Source organism: Oryctolagus cuniculus, chromosome 12 (genome assembly GCF_051225735.1).
Source record: "Oryctolagus cuniculus isolate XC-2025 breed Fujian yellow rabbit chromosome 12, ASM5122573v1, whole genome shotgun sequence".
Taxonomy (NCBI): Eukaryota; Metazoa; Chordata; class Mammalia; order Lagomorpha; family Leporidae; genus Oryctolagus; species Oryctolagus cuniculus.
In genome coordinates, this window is record NC_142878.1 from 99,910,675 (window position 1) to 99,927,387 (window position 16,713).

Genomic DNA, 16,713 nt, shown 5'->3' on the forward strand with positions numbered 1-16,713 from the left:
GAAGACCCCAGTGGCAGGAGGGCAAAAGACTGGGGTGGGTTTTTTTTTTTTTTTTTCCAGCTTTATTGAAGTCTACACCATGTGACGGTTTGATACATGCATTATACATTGTGACATAATTACCACAATCAAGTTAATGATCACATCCAACACCTCCTTTTCTGTTGTTGTTGAGACTACTTGAGAGCTACTCTTGGGGGCTGGCACTGTTGCGTAGCGGGTAAAGACGCCACCGACAATGCCAGCATCCCATATGGGCACCAGTTCGAGTCCCGGCTCCTCCCTCTTCCAATCCAGCTCTCTCCTGTGGCCTGGGAAAGCAGTGGAAGATGGCCCAAGCCCTTGCTGGAAGAAACTCCTGGCTCCTGGCTTTGGATCGGCACAGCTCCAGCCGTTGTGGCTATCTGGAGAATGAACCAGCGGATGGAAGACCTCTCTCTCTCACTCGCTCTCTCTCTCTTTCTCTCTCTCTGCCTCTCCTCTCTGTGTAACTCTGACTTTCAAATACATAAATCATAAAAAAAAAAAAAAAAAAGAGCTACCCTGGAGATGTGGCCCAGCAGGTTCTCTTGTCCTGGTAATGCTGCCCCCGCTACTGGAGCACCAGCTGAGTCCTGGCTGCTCCGCTTACTATCCAGCTCCCTGCTCAGGCCCCTGCCTCCCACATGGGAGACCCAGATAGAATTCCTTGCTCCTGGCCCCTGGCTTCTGACCCAACCCTGTTGCTGTGGCAATTTGGGGAACATATGAGTGTGTACGTGTGTGTGTGTGTTCTGCCTTTCAAGTAGATGAAAATGATCTTTAAAAATTTTTTGTCAGGCAGAGTGGACAGTGAGAGAGAGAGACAGAGAGAAAGGTCTTCCTTTGCCATTGGTTCACCCTCCAATGGCCGCCGTGGCCAGCGCACTGTGGCTGGCGCATCGCGCTGATCCGATGGCAGGAGCCAGGTGCTTCTCCTGGTCTCCCATGGGGTGCAGGGCCCAAGTACTTGGGCCATCCTCCACTGCACTGCCTGGCCACAGCAGAGAGCTGGCCTGGAAGAGGGGCAACCGGGACAGAATCCGGCGCCCCGACCGGGACTAGAATCCAGTGTGCCGGCGCCGCAAGGCAGAGGATTAGCCTAGTGAGCCACGGCGCCGGCCAGATGAAAATGATTTTAAAAAATAAACATTTAAGAAATATATGTGGCCCAGCATTGTGGTGTAGCAAGTAAAGCCACCATGTGCAATGCCAACATCCTATATGGGTGCCCATTCCTGTCCCGGCTGCTCCACTTCTCAGCCAACTCCCTGCGAATGGCCTGGGAAAGCAGTAGAAGATGACCCAAGTACTTGGGCCCCTGCCATCCATGTAGGAGACCCGAAAGAAGCTCCTGGTTCCTGGCTTCGGTTTGACCCAGTCCCAGCCATTGCAGCCATTTTGGGGAGTGAACCAATGGATGGAAGATCTTGGGAGCTCTGAGTGTGTGTGTGTGTGTAACTCAGCCTTTCAAATAAATAAATAAATCTTTGGAAAAATGAAAATATAGGGGCCGGCGCAGTAGGTTAATCTTCCGCCTGTGACTCCGGCATCCCGTATGGGTGCCAGTTCTAGCCCGGCTGCTCCTCTTCCAATCCAGCTCTCTGCTATGGCCGGGGAAAGCAGTAGAAGATGGCCCAAGTGCTTGGGCACCCGGGAGACCTGGAAGAAGCTCCTGGATCCTGGCTTTGGATCGGCACATCTCTGGCTGTTGCAGCCATCGGGGAGTGAATCAGCAGATGGAAGACCTCTCTCTCTGTCTCTCCCTCTCTCTGTCTATAATTCTACCCCTCAAATAAATAAATAAATAAATCTAAAAAAAAAAAAAGGAAAAGAAAAATGAAAATATATCCACTCGTGGGACAGGTGTTTGGCCTAGCAGTTTGGCCACATCAGACCTGGGTTCAATTCCCTGCTTCAGCTCCCTGCTAATGTGGACTCTGGGAGACGAAAATAACTGGATTCCTGCCACCCACACTGGAGACCTGGATTGAGCTACAAGCAACAGGCCAGTCTGGCTTCAGTCTGGCCCCAAAACCAGCAGATGGGTGCCTGCTGGTGCTCTCTCTCTCTCTCTCTCTCTCTGCCTCTCGAAAACAAACAGACAAAAAAATACAAGACAGGGATGTTAGCAGGGACAGGAAGCCTCGTCCCATTCATGGTTTCCTTCTCCGGAATGCCTGTCGCAGGTGGGAGGAGTCGGTTGACAAAGAGCCAGAAGGGGGCAGTGTCTCCCCAGGGAGGGGCAGCAGGCAGGGCCCCAGGCTGGGACACCGTCCCTCCCACAGCCAGAGCCCGGCTGCCCTTCCCCCAGGCCTGGTCTTCACGCTGGTCTGCCCGTTGGGTGAGGCCAGGCAGGGACACGGGGCCTGAGAGTGACAACTGCCCAGGCTGGGCCACCTGCCCAGCTGCGGGGATGACCACGGCGTTCTAAACAGAAGCTCCTCCCGCCCCCACCCCGCCGGCAGGGAGACCCCCCACCCCCGCCGCCCAGCCGCCCTCCCCTGGCCCCAGACCCCCACTGCTGCCCTCCTGAGCCCCCCTGCCTGCCCCATGCAGCCCCCACCCCCACCTGCTCCTCCTCACAAAGAAAACTGTCCCAGGATTCACACGGCAGCTCCAGGGATCCCGCATGACCAGGAGGGTCTTGAGAGACAGCCAGAGGGCAGGAGTCACACCTTCTGGCTGGGCGTCCCGCTCGAGAGAGAATGAAAAGGGACCCTCCTGACACCACGCCCAAAATGTCACACAGATCTCCACGCCAGGAACATCGTGCCCCAGCCCAAGCTGCGTGGGATTAAATGAGTGTTCCCCTTGTTTTAAAGATTCATTGATTTGCCAATTACAGAGAAAGAGGGAGAGACACAGAGAGACAGCTTCCATCTGCTGGCTCACTCCCCAGATGGCCACAACAGCCGGAGCTGGGCCAGGCTGAAGCCAGGAGCTTCTTCCGGGTCCCCCATGTGAGTGCAGAGGCCCAAGCACTTGGGCCATCTTCGGCTGCTTTCCCAGGCACACTAGCAGGGAGCTGGATCGGAAGTAGAGCAGCCGGGACTTGAACTGGTACCTGGTGTCACACTAGGAATCCTGGTGTCACACTAGGGATCCTGGTGTCACACTAGGCCACAGCACCAGCCCCATGGGAGTTCACTGAATGATGATCCATGACCCCCTAACCATTTCTCCTTTATGAATACTCATTTCTGTCCACTCATTGATGACTTTTGACAAATCAAGGAGTCCAGAAATAGAGACAAAACAAGTGTCAGGGGCAGGCGTTTGGCCAATAGTTAAGATGCAGCTTTAGATACCCACATCCCTCACCAAAGAGTGGCTGGGCTCCGTCCCCGGCTCCACCCATGCGAGAGACCTGGACTGGGTGCCTGGCTCCCTGCTTCTACCTGGCTTAGCCCGGCCACTGTGGGCATCTGGGGACAGGTAGGAACATTCTCTCTCTCTCTCTCTCTCTCTCTCTCTCTCTCTCTCTCACACACACACACATACACACACACTCACAAATTTTAAAAATAGATATTTTTTAATGTTAGAAGACAAGAGCAAATCCTCCGCCTGCGGCACCGGCACCGGATTCTGTCCCGGTTGCCCCTCTTCCAGGCCAGCTCTCTGCTGTGGCCCAGGAGTGCAGTGGAGGATGGCCCAAGTGCTTGGGCCCTGCACCCCATGGGAGACCAGGAGAAGCACCTGGTTCCTGCCTTCAGATCAGCGTGATGCGCTGACCGCAGCACACCGGCCGCGGCGGCCATTGTGGGGTGAACCAATGGAAAAGGAAGACCTTTCTCTCTGTCTCTCTCTTTCTCTCACTCTCCACTCTGCCTGTCAAAAAAAAAAAAAAAAAGAAGAAGAAGAAGAAGAAGAAGAAGAAGAAGACAAGAGCGACTGGCGTTGTGACACAGTAGGTGTGGCCATCTGGGGAGTAAATCAGCAGATGGAAGATCTCTCTCTCTCTCTCTCTCTTTCTCTCTAACTGTGCCTTACAAATAAATAAATATCTTTTTTCCTTCTTTTTTTTTAAAAAAATATTTATTTATATATTTGAAAGGCACAGAGAGCCAGAGGCAGGGGGGGGGGGGTCCTCCATCTGCTGGTTCACTCCCCAGATGACTGCAACAGACAGAGCTGCACCACTCCAAAGCCAGGAGCCAGGAGCTTCCTCCGGGTCTCTTTGCTGCTGTTCTTTGTAACATAATTGTTAAGCCAGTGCCATACCTCACATCTTTTTAAAATTTTCTTTCTTTCTAATTTGAGAGACAGAGAGTGAGAGAGATGGTCTATCCACTGGTTCGTTCCCCCAGATGCCCTTATCAGCCAGGTCTCCCCAGTGGGTGGCAGGCACCCAGCCCCTGCAGCCATGCCCTGCTCCTCCCAGGGTGCACCTCAGCAGGAAGCGGGGAATAAGAACGGAGCCCAGACTCAGAACCAGGGGCGCTGATAGGGGTGCGGCATCCCAGGTGAAGCCTTCTGCACCAAACACCTCCCCTTGATTTTTTTCTTAAGATTTATTTTTAAAAGATTTATTTATTTATTTGAAAGTCAGAGTTACACAGAGAGAGGAGAGGCAAAGAGAGAGAGAGCAAGAGCAAGAGAGAGAGAGAGGTCTTCCATCTGCTGATTCATTCCCCAGTTGGCTACAATGGTCAGAGCTGCGCTAACCCAAAGCCAGGAGCCAGGAGCTTCCTGAAGGTCTCCCACACAGGTGCAGGGGCCCAAGCACTTGGGCCATCTTCTACTGCTTTCCCAGGCCACAGCAGAGAGCTGGATTGGAAGCAGAGCAGCCAGGTCTCGAACCTGTGCCCATATGGGATGCCAGCGCTTCAGGCCGGGTGTTAAGCCACTTTGCCACAGCGCCGGCCCCAAAGATTTATTTATTTGTTTATTTGAAAGGCAGAGGCAGAATGAGAGAGAGAGAGAGGTCTTCTATCCACTGGTTCACTCCCCAGTTGGCTGCAATGGTCAGAGCTGGGCCAATCTGAAGCCAGGAGCCAGAAGCCTCTTCTGAGTCTCCCACTTGGGTGCAAGAGCCCAAGCCCTTGAGCCATCTTCCACTGTTTTCTCAGGCCATAGAAGAGAGCTGGATCAGAAGTGGAGCAGCTGGGACTCGAACTGGTGCCCATATGGGATGGTGGCACTGTAGGCAACAGCTTTATACACTATGCCACCGTGCTGGCCCCCAAACACCTCCCTTTTATAATTCTTTATAATAAAGCCCCATTCTCTCCACCACCACCACCACCACCACCACCACCATCACCACCATCACCACCATCACCGCCCGCACACTATGGAGAGCCTACTGAGTCTGTTTCTTTGGAGAACCTTGGCTAAGCCACAGAACAAAATAAACAGAAAATCAGGGTTGGGAAGGATGTGGAGAAACTGGAACCCTGTGCACTGCTGGCAGGAAAAGTAACACGGTCCCGTGGAAAAATCTGGAAGCTGCTCACAAAATCCAAAACAGAGCTACCTCCAACGCAGACACGCCTCTTCCAGGGGTACCTAAATGACCCAGAAGCAGGGCCCTGAAAAGGCTTTTGTTCTATGCTCTTAGCAGCGCAGCGCCCAGCAGCCAAACCACAACGGCACATACAATGAGACCTCCTTGTCTCAGACAGGAAGGAAATCCCGACACCTGCTACAACACGGACAAACCTTGCGGGCATCCGATTCAGCAAAACAGGCCGGGCAAGGAAGGACAAACGCTGGAGGCTTCCACTTCTGAGAAGTGCCGGGACGGGGTGGCCAGGGGCTGGGCAGGGGGCGAGGGGGAGCCAGCCTTTGATGCGGACAGCTTTGGTTTGAGAAGCCAGGAAGATGGTGTCTGGGGGTGGATGGTGGTGACGGCTGCGCTTAACACCGTCGGACTGTGTGGGTTAAGCTGCCGCTAAGGACGCCTGGTGCAGTCCTGGCTCTGCTTTGATCCAGCTCCTGATGGAGCTCCAGGCTCCTGACTTCAAGCTCATGTCTGGCCTCTGGGGAGTGGACCAATGGATGGAAGACACTCTCTCTCTCTCTTCCTGCTTTTCAAGTAGATGAACATAAACATTTAAAAATGATGCAGACAGTAAATTTCATGTGGGTTTTTTCTTTCTTTTCTTTTTTTTTTTTTTTTGACAGGCAGAGTGGACAGTGAGAGAGAGAGACAGAGAGAAAAGTCTTCCTTTTGCTGTTGGTTCACCCTCCAATGGCTGGCGCGCTGCGGCCGGTGCACCGCGCTGATCCAAAGGCAGGAGCCAGGTGCTTCTCCTGGTCTCCCATGGGGTGCAGGGTCCAAGCACCTGGGCCATCCTCCACTGCACTCCCTGGCCACAGCAGAGAGCTGGCCTGGAAGAGGGGCAACCGGGACAGAATCCTGCGCCCTGACCGGGACTAGAACCCGGTGTGCCGGCGCCGCAAGGCGGAGGATTAGCCTAGTGAGCCGCGGCGCTGGCTCATGTGTGTTTTATTACAATAAAACAGCCATCCCAGGCCCCGCCATTACCACGGGTTTTCTCCTGGCCCCCAGCCCCACCGAGGCTCAGGCCCTGCCCGTTGGTCTTCCCAGCCTTCACCTCTACCATCTTCTCCCGCCTTCTCCTCTCTTTGGGGGTCCCCGAGTTCCCGTTCTGGCTGCCCTGAACAGTTCTGTGAAACTGTTCAGTTCCTGTGTGTTCAACCATCTCCCCTCCCCAGGCCCTTGGCCCCTGCCCTTCTTCTACCCAAGTAGCTGGCGAGACGTTTTCCTGGACAAAACTGCCCCCCCTCCACCACCTGACGCATGGACGACTTGCAGCCTGGGGTGCACACGGCAGACTCCTGAGCAGTGGATGGGACCTCACGCCCCGCTGGGGCTGGGGTCTCCTCGCCAGCACCTGCCAGGCTGAGGGGACAGCCGGGGCCCATACTGCATCTGTCGGGGTACAGTGGGGAAGTGCCAGAGGTCTCCGGGGACAGGGAGGGGAAGGGCAAGAGCAAGGGCTCTCGTGGGCGAGTACAGTGAACCAGGCCTGTAGGGAGTGGAGGGGAGTGGCCAGGAGACCTCAGGACCCAGGGCTGCCCTTTGCCAAGGGCTCACCGCACGCCAGGGGCTCCACACCGATGGCAGCTGCCGGTCTCGGCCGTCGCCCCATGCCAGGCCTCGCTCCAGGCAGCCGCTGTCCAATAAGCCCAGGGTGCAAGCCACAGATGGAGTTTCAAGCTGTCCAGTAGCTGTGCTTTAAAAAGCTAATACAAACCCTACAGGGAATTAGCTATAATAATTCAAGAAGTCTTTACAAAATTCACAGAAAATGAATATTACCAAAAATATATGGAATTTAATTTTCTCTGATACAAAAACAGTTACCATTTTTTAAAAATACACTTTTTTGTTTTTTTTTAGAACCTAGTTTCTTTTTTCATTTTTTTTAAACGTGTATTTACGTATTTGAAAGTTACAGAGATGGAAAGGCAGAGGCAGAGAGAGAGATGAGAGAGAGAAACAGAGAGAGGTCTTCTATCCGCTGGTTCACTCTCCAAATAGCCGCAATGGCCAGAGCTGAGCCGATCCCAAGCCAGGAGACAGAAGCTTCTTCTGGGGCCCGAGGACTTGGGCCCTCTTCCATTGCTTTCCCAGGCCATTAGCAGGAAGTTGGATCGGAAGTGGAGCGGCCAGGACTTGAACCGGTACCCATGTGGGGTGCTGGTACTGCAGGCAGCAGCTTTACCCACTATGCCACAACATCGGTCCCCAACATTGTCTTGTTATAAATTTATTTATTTTGTTTATAACTCCTAATTCCATGATGGTGGGGGCTGGGCTGAGGGCAAAGACAGGAGCTGGGGATTCGTCCTGGATTTCCCGTGTGGGTGGTGGGCCCCAAGAAATTGAGCCAACAGCCAGGGATTGCGTTAGCAACAAGCAGGAAGCAGGAGCAGAACTGGTGCCCAAATCCAGGCGCTGTAATATGGGACGCAGGCAGCTCCGTGGTACCTGAACGACTAGGACAAATGCCCACATGTCAACTTTTATCTTGTATGTTTTTACATTTTTATCCATTTTCACTTTATATCAATGGCAGAGACAAGACCTTCTGGTTTATTTCCCTACCTGCTCATAGCAGCCATAGCTTGGCCAGGTTAAACCAGGAGCCTGGAACTCAATCCAACCTCCCACATGCCGGCAGGGACTCAGCCACTAGAGCCAGCGCCTTGTGCCTCCCAGAGTGCATGTTAGCTGACAGCTGGGATGGGAAGGAGAACCAGGGCTCAAACCAGGCTCCGATCTGGGGTGCAGATGTCCCAAGTGGTGTCTCAACGGTTGCACAGAACACCCACCCCTGAAATTATCTCTCTCTCTTTTTTAAAGATGTATTTATTTGTTTGAAAGGCAAAGTTACAAGAGGCAGAGAGAGAGAGAGAGAGAGAGAGAGAGAGAGAGAGAGAGGTCTTCCATCTGATGGTTCACTCCTCAAATGGTTGCAATGGCTGGAGCTGCACCAATCGGAAGCCAGGAGCCAGGAGCTTCTTCTGGGTCTCCCATGTGGGTGCAGGGGCCCAAGGACTTGGGCCATCTTCCACTGCTTTCCCAGGCCTTAGATGAGATCTGGATTGGAAGTAGAGCATCCGAGACTCAAATCAGTGCCCATTTGGAATGCATATTTTATATAACCCAATAGATGCAAAATATCATCATTTCAACACGTCATCACTCTAAGAAATTAACAGTGAGTTATTTTACCTGGTTTTGTATTAAACCTTCAAAATCCTATGTGAAACCACACTTACGTCTCAATTTGAAGAACTCACATTCCAAGTGCTCCGTGGGCACCTGTGACTGAGGGCCGCCAGCACCGGACCAGGCAAGCTACGCATGTCGGGTTCGTGAGCTCACTCAGGGCTCACAGCCACCCCGCTGTCCTCCTCATGTTACGGACGAGGTCATTGGAACCGCAGGGCTCAAGCGCTTTGCCCAGCATCACCTAGAAGGGCAACGGCCAAGCTGGAGCTGAACCACGGAGCTGACCACTGTGTCCTGCCATCACCGTCACAATCCTCGGCTGCCGGCTGACTCATACGATGCCTGTGGAAGGGAGACGAAAGGCTGTTTGCCCAGCTGGGTTTGAATCCAGATGGAGTGGAAATTTGGGAGACAGCATCGGTGACGTTTTCTGCCTGAAGTGTGTGCCAGGGAGGAAGAGGCTGGGCGTGGCAGCCTGTGTCCCACACTTAAGGAAGGGCTGCCATCGTGACGCAGTGGGCGGAGCTGCCACTGGTGATGTTGGCACCCCGTATGAGTAACGGTTTGAGTCCTAAGATCCAGCTGCTCCACTTCTGTTCCAGCTCCCTGCTAATGCACCTGGGAAAGCAACAGCAGACGGCCCCGTTTCTTGGACCCCTGCACCCACGTGGGAGACCCGGATGGAGCGCCTGGCTCCTGGCTTTGACCTGGCCCCACCCTGGTCATTGTGCTCATTTAGGGGAGTGAAGCAGCAGATGGAAGATCTTTCTCTCTCTCTGTCTCTCTCTGTGTCTCTCTCTTTCTCTGCACCATTTTATACACCATCTCTCTCTTTTCTCATTTTTAAAATTACCTGTGGTTTCATTTTTATTTGAGAGAGAGAGAGCCCCAGCCAGTGGTTTATTTCTCCAATGCCTGCAACAGCCAGAACTGGAGCAGGGCCCAAGTCGGGAGACAGAGACTCAGTCGGGGTCTCCAGCGTGGGTGTCGGGGGTCCGACCACGGCAGCCCCCACCTCTGCCTCCGGTGGTCTGCACCAGCAGGAAGCTGTAGCCAGGAGCCAGAGCCCAGTATGGCCCCCAGGCACTGCGATTTTGGATATGAGCACCTTCTCCACCGTCTCAACCACTTGGCCAAATGCCCCGCCCAGCATCATTCCTTTCATCAGTCTTCTAGTGGGGACAGCTTTTCACTAACACCAACTGCCCTGCAATGAACATTCTCAGAAATTATTTTTTTCTAGTAACTCAGCGTGCAGGCAAGACCCTCTAATTCTCCATTGCTTAACTGTCTGAAATGCAGAGTCCCAGGCATCTTCAAAAAGTTCACAAAAATGTGCACTATGAAAAAAGAAAACTGCATAGATTTCAAAAAAAATTTTTTTTGACAGGCAGAGTGGACAGTGAGTGAGAGAGAGAGAGAGAAAGGTCTTCCTTTGCCGTTGGTTCACCCTCCAATGGCTGCCACCGCCGGCGCGCTGCGCTGATCCGATGGCAGGAGCCAGGTGCTTCCCCTGGTCTCCCATGGGGTGCAGGGCCCAAGCACTTGGGCCATCCTCCACTGCACTCCCGGGCCACAGCAGAGAGCTGGCCTGGAAGAGGGGCAACTGGGACAGAATCCGGCGCCCCAACCGGGACTAGAACCCGGTGTGCCGGCGCCGCAGGTGGAGGATTAGCCTAGTGAGCCGCGGCGCCAGCCTAGATTTCAAAATTTGTACTTGAGAGGCAGAGTGACAAAGAGGGTGGAAGAGACAGAGATAGAGATGTTCCGTCTGCTGGTTCCCTTCCCAAAAAAAGGCTGCAACAGCCAGGGATGGGCCAGACTGAAGCCTGGATCCGGGAACTCCATCCAGGCTCCCACGTGGGTGGCAGGGGCCCAAGCACCTGGGCCGTCTTCTGCTGCCTCCCCAGGTGCATCAGCAGGGAGCTGGATCGGAAGTGGAGCAGGGGACAGGGACCAGCTCTCATATGAGATGCTGACACTGCAGGCGGTGGCTTAAACCACCCTGCTACAATGCCAGTCCCTAAACTTAACTTTGTTTTACATTTTTTTTTTTTTTTTTTTTTGACAGGCAGAGTGGACAGTGAAAGAGAGAGACAGAGAGAAAGGTCTTCCTTTGCCGCTGGTTCACCCTCCAATGGCCGCCGCGGTCGGCGCGCTGCTGCCGGCGCACCACGCTGATCCGATGGCAGGAGCCAGGAGCCAGGTGCTTTTCCTGGTCTCCCATGGGGTGCAGGGCCCAAGCACCTGGGCCATCCTCCACTGCACTCCCTGGCCACAGCAGAGGGCTGGCCTGGAAGAAGGGCAACCGGGACAGAATCCGGCGCCCCGACCGGGACTAGAACCCGGTGTGCCAGCGCCGCTAGGCGGAGGATTAGCCTAGTGAGCCGCGGCGCCGGCCCTAAACTTAACTTTGTTACAGCCATTTGGGCAGTGAACCAGCAGCTGGAAGATCTCTCTCTCTCTCTCTCTCTCTCTCTCTCTCTCTGTGTGTGTGTGTGTGTGTCTCCCTCTATCTCTATCACTCAGCCTTTCGAATAAATAAATAAATCTTCAGAAAAGAACAAAACCCCAGGACAGGTACCAAACACGCCCACAATTCCGTCTTCTCATCACACCGGCCAGTCTCATCCGTGCTAGACATGGGTCCAGCCCTCTTGCACTTTGATGAGCTTCAGCTCCAAAGGGAGCTGTGCTGGGGCCACAGGGACTGCGGAGGGCTCTCCCATCAGCACAGGACACAGGACATTCGTCTCCCAGGTCCTCTGTTCTCCCTCCGCCCCCGGGACGCCTTCCCTGCTTGCCGGCATCCGTGTCGTGGCGATGCTTGTGCAGGGATCCCCGCCTTCCTGTCACCTCCCAGCCTGGCCTTGTCTCCTGCTCTCTGGGCAGTCTCTGCACTGGCAGGAGCCCAGCTGAAACAGGTCCATCACTTGCTGCTTTATTTTATATTATGAATGAGTGCACAGGCTTTTTTTTTTTTTTTTTAATTTGACAGATAGAGTTAGACAGTGAGAGAGAGAGACAGAGAGAAAGGTCTTCCTTCCATTGGTTCTCCCGGGCCACAGCAGAGAGCTGGACTGGAAGAGGAGCAACCGGGACTAGAACCCAGTGCCCATATGGGATGCGGGCGCCACCGCAGGCGGAGGATTAACCAAGTAAGCCATGGCGCCGGCCCCAGAGTGCACAGGTTTTTAATGAGGGTGTGAGATGCTGGAGACAGGAAGACACAAATGCCCAGAGAATAAGACTGTCTGGGACACTCTCATCCCACTTGGGACTCCCAGTTCTGCTCCTGATTCCAGCTTCTTGCAAACACAGTTCCTTGGAGGCAACAGATGATGGCTCAAGTACTTGGGTCTCTGCCACCCGCGTGGGAGACTTGGATGGAGTCCTCAGCTCCCAGCATCAGCCTGGGCCAGCCCTGGCCCTTGCAGATATTTGGGGCGTGAACCAGTGAATGGAATCTCTCTCCCTCTCCCTCTCTCCCCATGTGTCTGTGTCCTTCTCAAATAAATAAATAAAGTTCATTTTGCTGCAAAAATAAGATTTTGGAATCTATGCATAATTTTTGATAATACACATTTTTAAAAAAAGATTTATTTATTTGAAAGACAAAGTTACAGAGAGAGAGAGACAGAGGGAGAGAAGAGAGAGGTCTTCCATCCACTGGCTCACTACCCAAATGGCTGCAACAGCTGGGGCTGGGCCAGGCCAAAGCCAGGATCCAGGAGCTTCTTCCGAGTCTCCTATGTGGGTGGAGGGGCCCAAGCACTGGGGCCATCTTCCACTGCTTTCCCAGGTGCACTAACAGGGAGCTGGATTGGAAGTGGAGCAGCCGGGTCTTGAACTGGTGCCCATATGGGATGCTAGTGTCACAGGCAGAGGCCTAACTTGCCATGCCACAGTGCAGGCCCCAATAATACACATTTTTAGGAAATTGTCTGAAGCCCCGCCCTCCACCATACAAGCTACCACAGGGAGCAGCCTTGTCCCTGCACCTGTTCACGCGGATGCCCTACAAAACAGGCTCCTGGTGCTGGGGCTGTTGGTGCGTGGCACCTTTGGGCACGTTCACAAGGATTCCATAGGACTGTTTTGCTGAAGCCTCTAGAAAATGTTAACGATCAGAGCCCCGCTCTAAAAGGAAACGTGAGAAGCGAAGTACATAAAGACACGGAGATGGTTAGCACCGCTTCCTGGGAGGCGTGAGAGCCAAGCACACTTGAGGTCCTGGGCTGGTGGCTGCTGCTCCTGCTGTATCTTCCTGCCTAGCTGGAGCCCCTGCCTCTTCCTTCATGGGCTTCTGTTACCTTGTATGGTGGGGGACATAAGCAGCTGTCAGAATACTAGGGTGGGGGGCCGGCGCCGCGGCTCACTAGGCTAATCCTCCGCCTTGTGGCGCCGGCACACCGGGTTCTAGTCCCGGTCAGGGCGCCGGATTCTGTCCCGGTTGCCCCTCTTCCAGGCCAGCTCTCTGCTGTGGCCCGGGAGTGCAATGGAGGATGGCCCAAGTACTTGGGCCCTGCACCCCATGGGAGACCAGGATAAGTACCTGGCTCCTGCCATCGGATCAGCGCGGTGCGCCGGCCGCAGCGCGCCGGCGGTGGCGGCCATTGGAGGGTGAACCAACAGCAAAGGAAGACCTTTCTCTCTGTCTCTCTCTCTCACTGTCCACTCTGCCTGTCAAAAAAAAAAAAAAAAAATACTAGGGTGGGGACCGCACTGTGGTGTAGCAGGTAAAGCTGCCACCTGCAGTGCAGGCATCCCACATGGGTGTGGGTTTGAGTCCTGGCTGCTCCACTTCTGATCCAGCTCCCTGCTAGTGCTCCTGGGAAAGCAGCAGAAGATGGCCTGAGTGACTGGGGCCCTGCCACCCATGTGGGAGTCCGGGATGGAGTTCCAGGCTCCTGGCATTGGCCTGGCCTGGTCCTGGTTGTTGTGACCATTTGGGGAGTGAACAAGCAGATGGAAGATTTCTCTCTCTCTCTCCCCCTGTCATTCTGCCTGTCAAACAAACAAATCATAAAAAAGAGAGAGTGATGGGGCCGGTGCTGTGGCATAGTGGGTAAAGCTGCCACCTGCAGTGCTGGCATCCCATATGGGCACCGGTTCAAGTCCCGGCTGCTCCACTTCCAATCCAGCTCCCTGCTGTGGCCTAGGAAAGCAGTAGAGGATGGCCAAAGTCCTTGGGCCCCTGCACGCACGTGGGAGACCCGGAGGAAGCTCCTGGCTCCTGGCCTCGGATCGGTGCAGCTCCGGTCATTGCAGCCAACTGGGGAGTGAACCAGTGGATGGAAGACCTCTCCTCTCTCTCTCTCGCTCTCTCTCTGCCTCTCCTTCTCTCTTTGTGTAACTCTGACTTTCAAATAAATCTTTAAAAAGAGAGAGAGCAGAAGACAAGACTATTAAAGGCCATTCCAGTTTCTGAAAGGAGAAAATAGGAGCTGCAACACCGGCCTGAGGCTGGGCCACGGCGCGGGGAGCTGAGCTACCCGCACCCCATATCACAGTGTCTGTGCAAGTCCCGGGCTCGCTGCTTTAGTCCAGCCCCCGCCAACGCGCCTGGGAAAGCAGCGGCAGATGACCCAAGTACGCAGGCCCCTGCCACCCACACGGAAGACCCAGATGCAGTTCCTGGCCCCCCTAGCTTCAGCTTGGCCCAATCCTGTCTATTGTAGCCATTTGGGGCGTGAACCAACAGGTGGGAGATCTCCCTCTCTCTGTCACTCTGTCTTTAAAATAAATAAGTCTTTAACACACACAAACACACACAGAGAAACAGCAAACATTGGACGTGAGGTTGAGCAAGAAGGAAGGGGTGATTTGGGAACCCCCGGAAAAACACTAATCCATGGGAACCAAAACAGGTGCCTCAGCCCCCGGCACAGACCAACACCTGCCTGTGTTGCCGAGCAGGTGTCTAGCTGAGTAATTGGCCTACAGGTGCTCCTTTGCCCCTGGAGAGTGAGGGAATGAGGAAAGGGTTCGGGACCCATCTCATGCGTATCCTGGGGAGAAGTCCAGGGCAGGGACCCATCTCATGCGTATCCTGGGGAGAAGTCCAGGGCAGGGGTAGGGCTACTCCTGGGAGAAGTCTTCTCCCTCCCAGGAGAAAGCCACCGTCCACGGTGTAGAGGTATTCAGTGATGTCAGAGCAAGTTCCTGCGTGGTCGGTGGCTGGGATCACGTGAGATGGCGTCTCTGTGACTCTCCTGGCCTTTGTCACGTGGTGCCAAGGGACCTGTCCGCACAGAGCAGGAGGAAAGAACACCTGATGCTTTAGGGCACCCAGAGCTTCCCCAGAGTCCCCTTAGATCTCCCTGGTCGCGGCCGCGTCCCAGGGCTGCTCCTAGCTGCAAGGCAGGCTGGGAAAGTGAGCTCTTCCTGTCCCTAGAAGAGACAGGGGAGGGAGAGGGGCCCGGGACCTGGTTAGTGACAAACGGGTGCAAGCACCTGGACCATCCTCCACTGTACTCCCGGGCCACAGCAGAGAGCTGGCCTGGAAGAGGGGCAACCGGGACAGAATCCGGCACCCTGACCGGGACTAGAACCCGGTGTGCCGGTGCTGCTAGGTGGAGGATTAGCCTAGTGAGCTGCGGTGCCGGCCTCCTGCTCTGCTTCTAATCCAGCTCCCTGCTAATGCACACTCCGGAAAACAGCAGGTGATGGCGCAAGTCCTTGGGCCCCTGCCACCGACGTGGGAGACCTGGATGGAGTTCTGGGCTCCTGGCTTTGGGCCCGGCCCAGCCCTGGCTGATGCAGGCATTTGGAGAGGAGTGAACCAGCAAATGGAAGATCTCTCTCTCTCTCCCTCCCTCTCTTTCTGCCTTTCAAGTAATTATCAATAAATAAGTCAACTTTTTTTTTTTTCAAAAGAAGGGCATGCACACACACACACACACACACACACCCAGCAAGGGGAAGGGGTGGACAGATGGACACAGGATCTGGGGTCCGCAGCCCTCACTGAGGAGCTGCTCCTGGGGCCCGCCTTCACTGCCCGTCAAGCGACACAGGGACTGTCGCCACTGAGCACGTCTGTGGCTCGGGGTTCTCTTACCTGGGAGACAAAGCATCCAAAGGATGCCCCTGCTGCCCCAGCCCGAGCCCCAGGAGCTCAGTGGTTCTGCACCGAGCCCACACGACAGAGTGTAGCTGGGCCATCCGGCGCACAGCCAGGTTCAAGTCCAAAGGCTGAGGACGGCGCCGAGAGCAGAAGCCCTCCCTGGGGCCGCGAGCCGGCTGACAGCGGCTCCCGGGAGCTGGAACCTGAACTCTCTAGGTATTTTACTCACCTGGTTGTCTTCAGCTGCGTTTCTCCCTCACTCAGCAACTCTCTGATCCCGGAACATTTCCAGATTGTGTGGCAATCGCATTACCCCGTTGTGAATAAATGCGCTTGCGTTCTGTTTGTCTTTTGAAAAATTACCAGCAATGGACAGGCCCGCTTGGACCTCCCTCTGAACCTCGCTCGTTGTCCCAAGCAACCGGCTCCTGCCCTCAAGCCCTCCCCACCCCACACCCCCGGCTTTGGGTGCTACATTCGGTAACCAGCCCAGTGACCAGGACGAACAACCCTGCAGGACAGCACATCCCGAGTGGACAGCTGCCCCCTGGAGTTGGCCAGAGCCTGTGCAGGCAAGAACTGCACCAGCCACCCGCGTTCTCTGCACGGCGCGCCTGGCTTCCAGCACTCGGAGCCCTCAAGGCTGCAGGGACCCAAGGGCTCAGCTTTCTCCCTTCGGGGACAAAGGCAGAGGCAGGACAAGGGCTTACCCAGCAGAACCTAGACAGGGCTGTGCCAGTGGGGGATGCCCTAACAGTTCCTGGTGAAGACATAGGTCTGGGCAGGTAGAGGCATCAGTGGGCCGGGGGAGGTGGGGGACCTGGACGTGGCTTGTATGTGATGGTGTGTGGCAGCCACACGGTAGCAACAAGAAGTGGGGTCTCTGCCACCATGAGGGTCATTGCCAGACGTG

At 54.8% G+C, this 16,713-nt stretch overlaps 1 long non-coding RNA gene across 2 annotated transcripts; it reads right to left on the reverse strand.

The window, feature by feature from the left end:
• Window positions 1-7,362: 7,362 nt before the first annotated feature.
• LOC149123189 (uncharacterized) lies at window positions 7,363-16,242 on the reverse strand. 2 transcript variants are annotated; one of them, XR_016218342.1, is made up of 3 exons: window positions 16,030-16,242; window positions 8,800-9,073; window positions 7,363-8,596 (listed from the first exon to the last, which is right to left on the reverse strand). It is a non-coding gene; the product is annotated as an uncharacterized LOC149123189 (long non-coding RNA). The 2 variants fall into 2 exon arrangements; XR_016218341.1 differs by having other exon boundaries at window positions 7,364-8,596; window positions 8,779-9,073.
• Window positions 16,243-16,713: the final 471 nt, after the last annotated feature.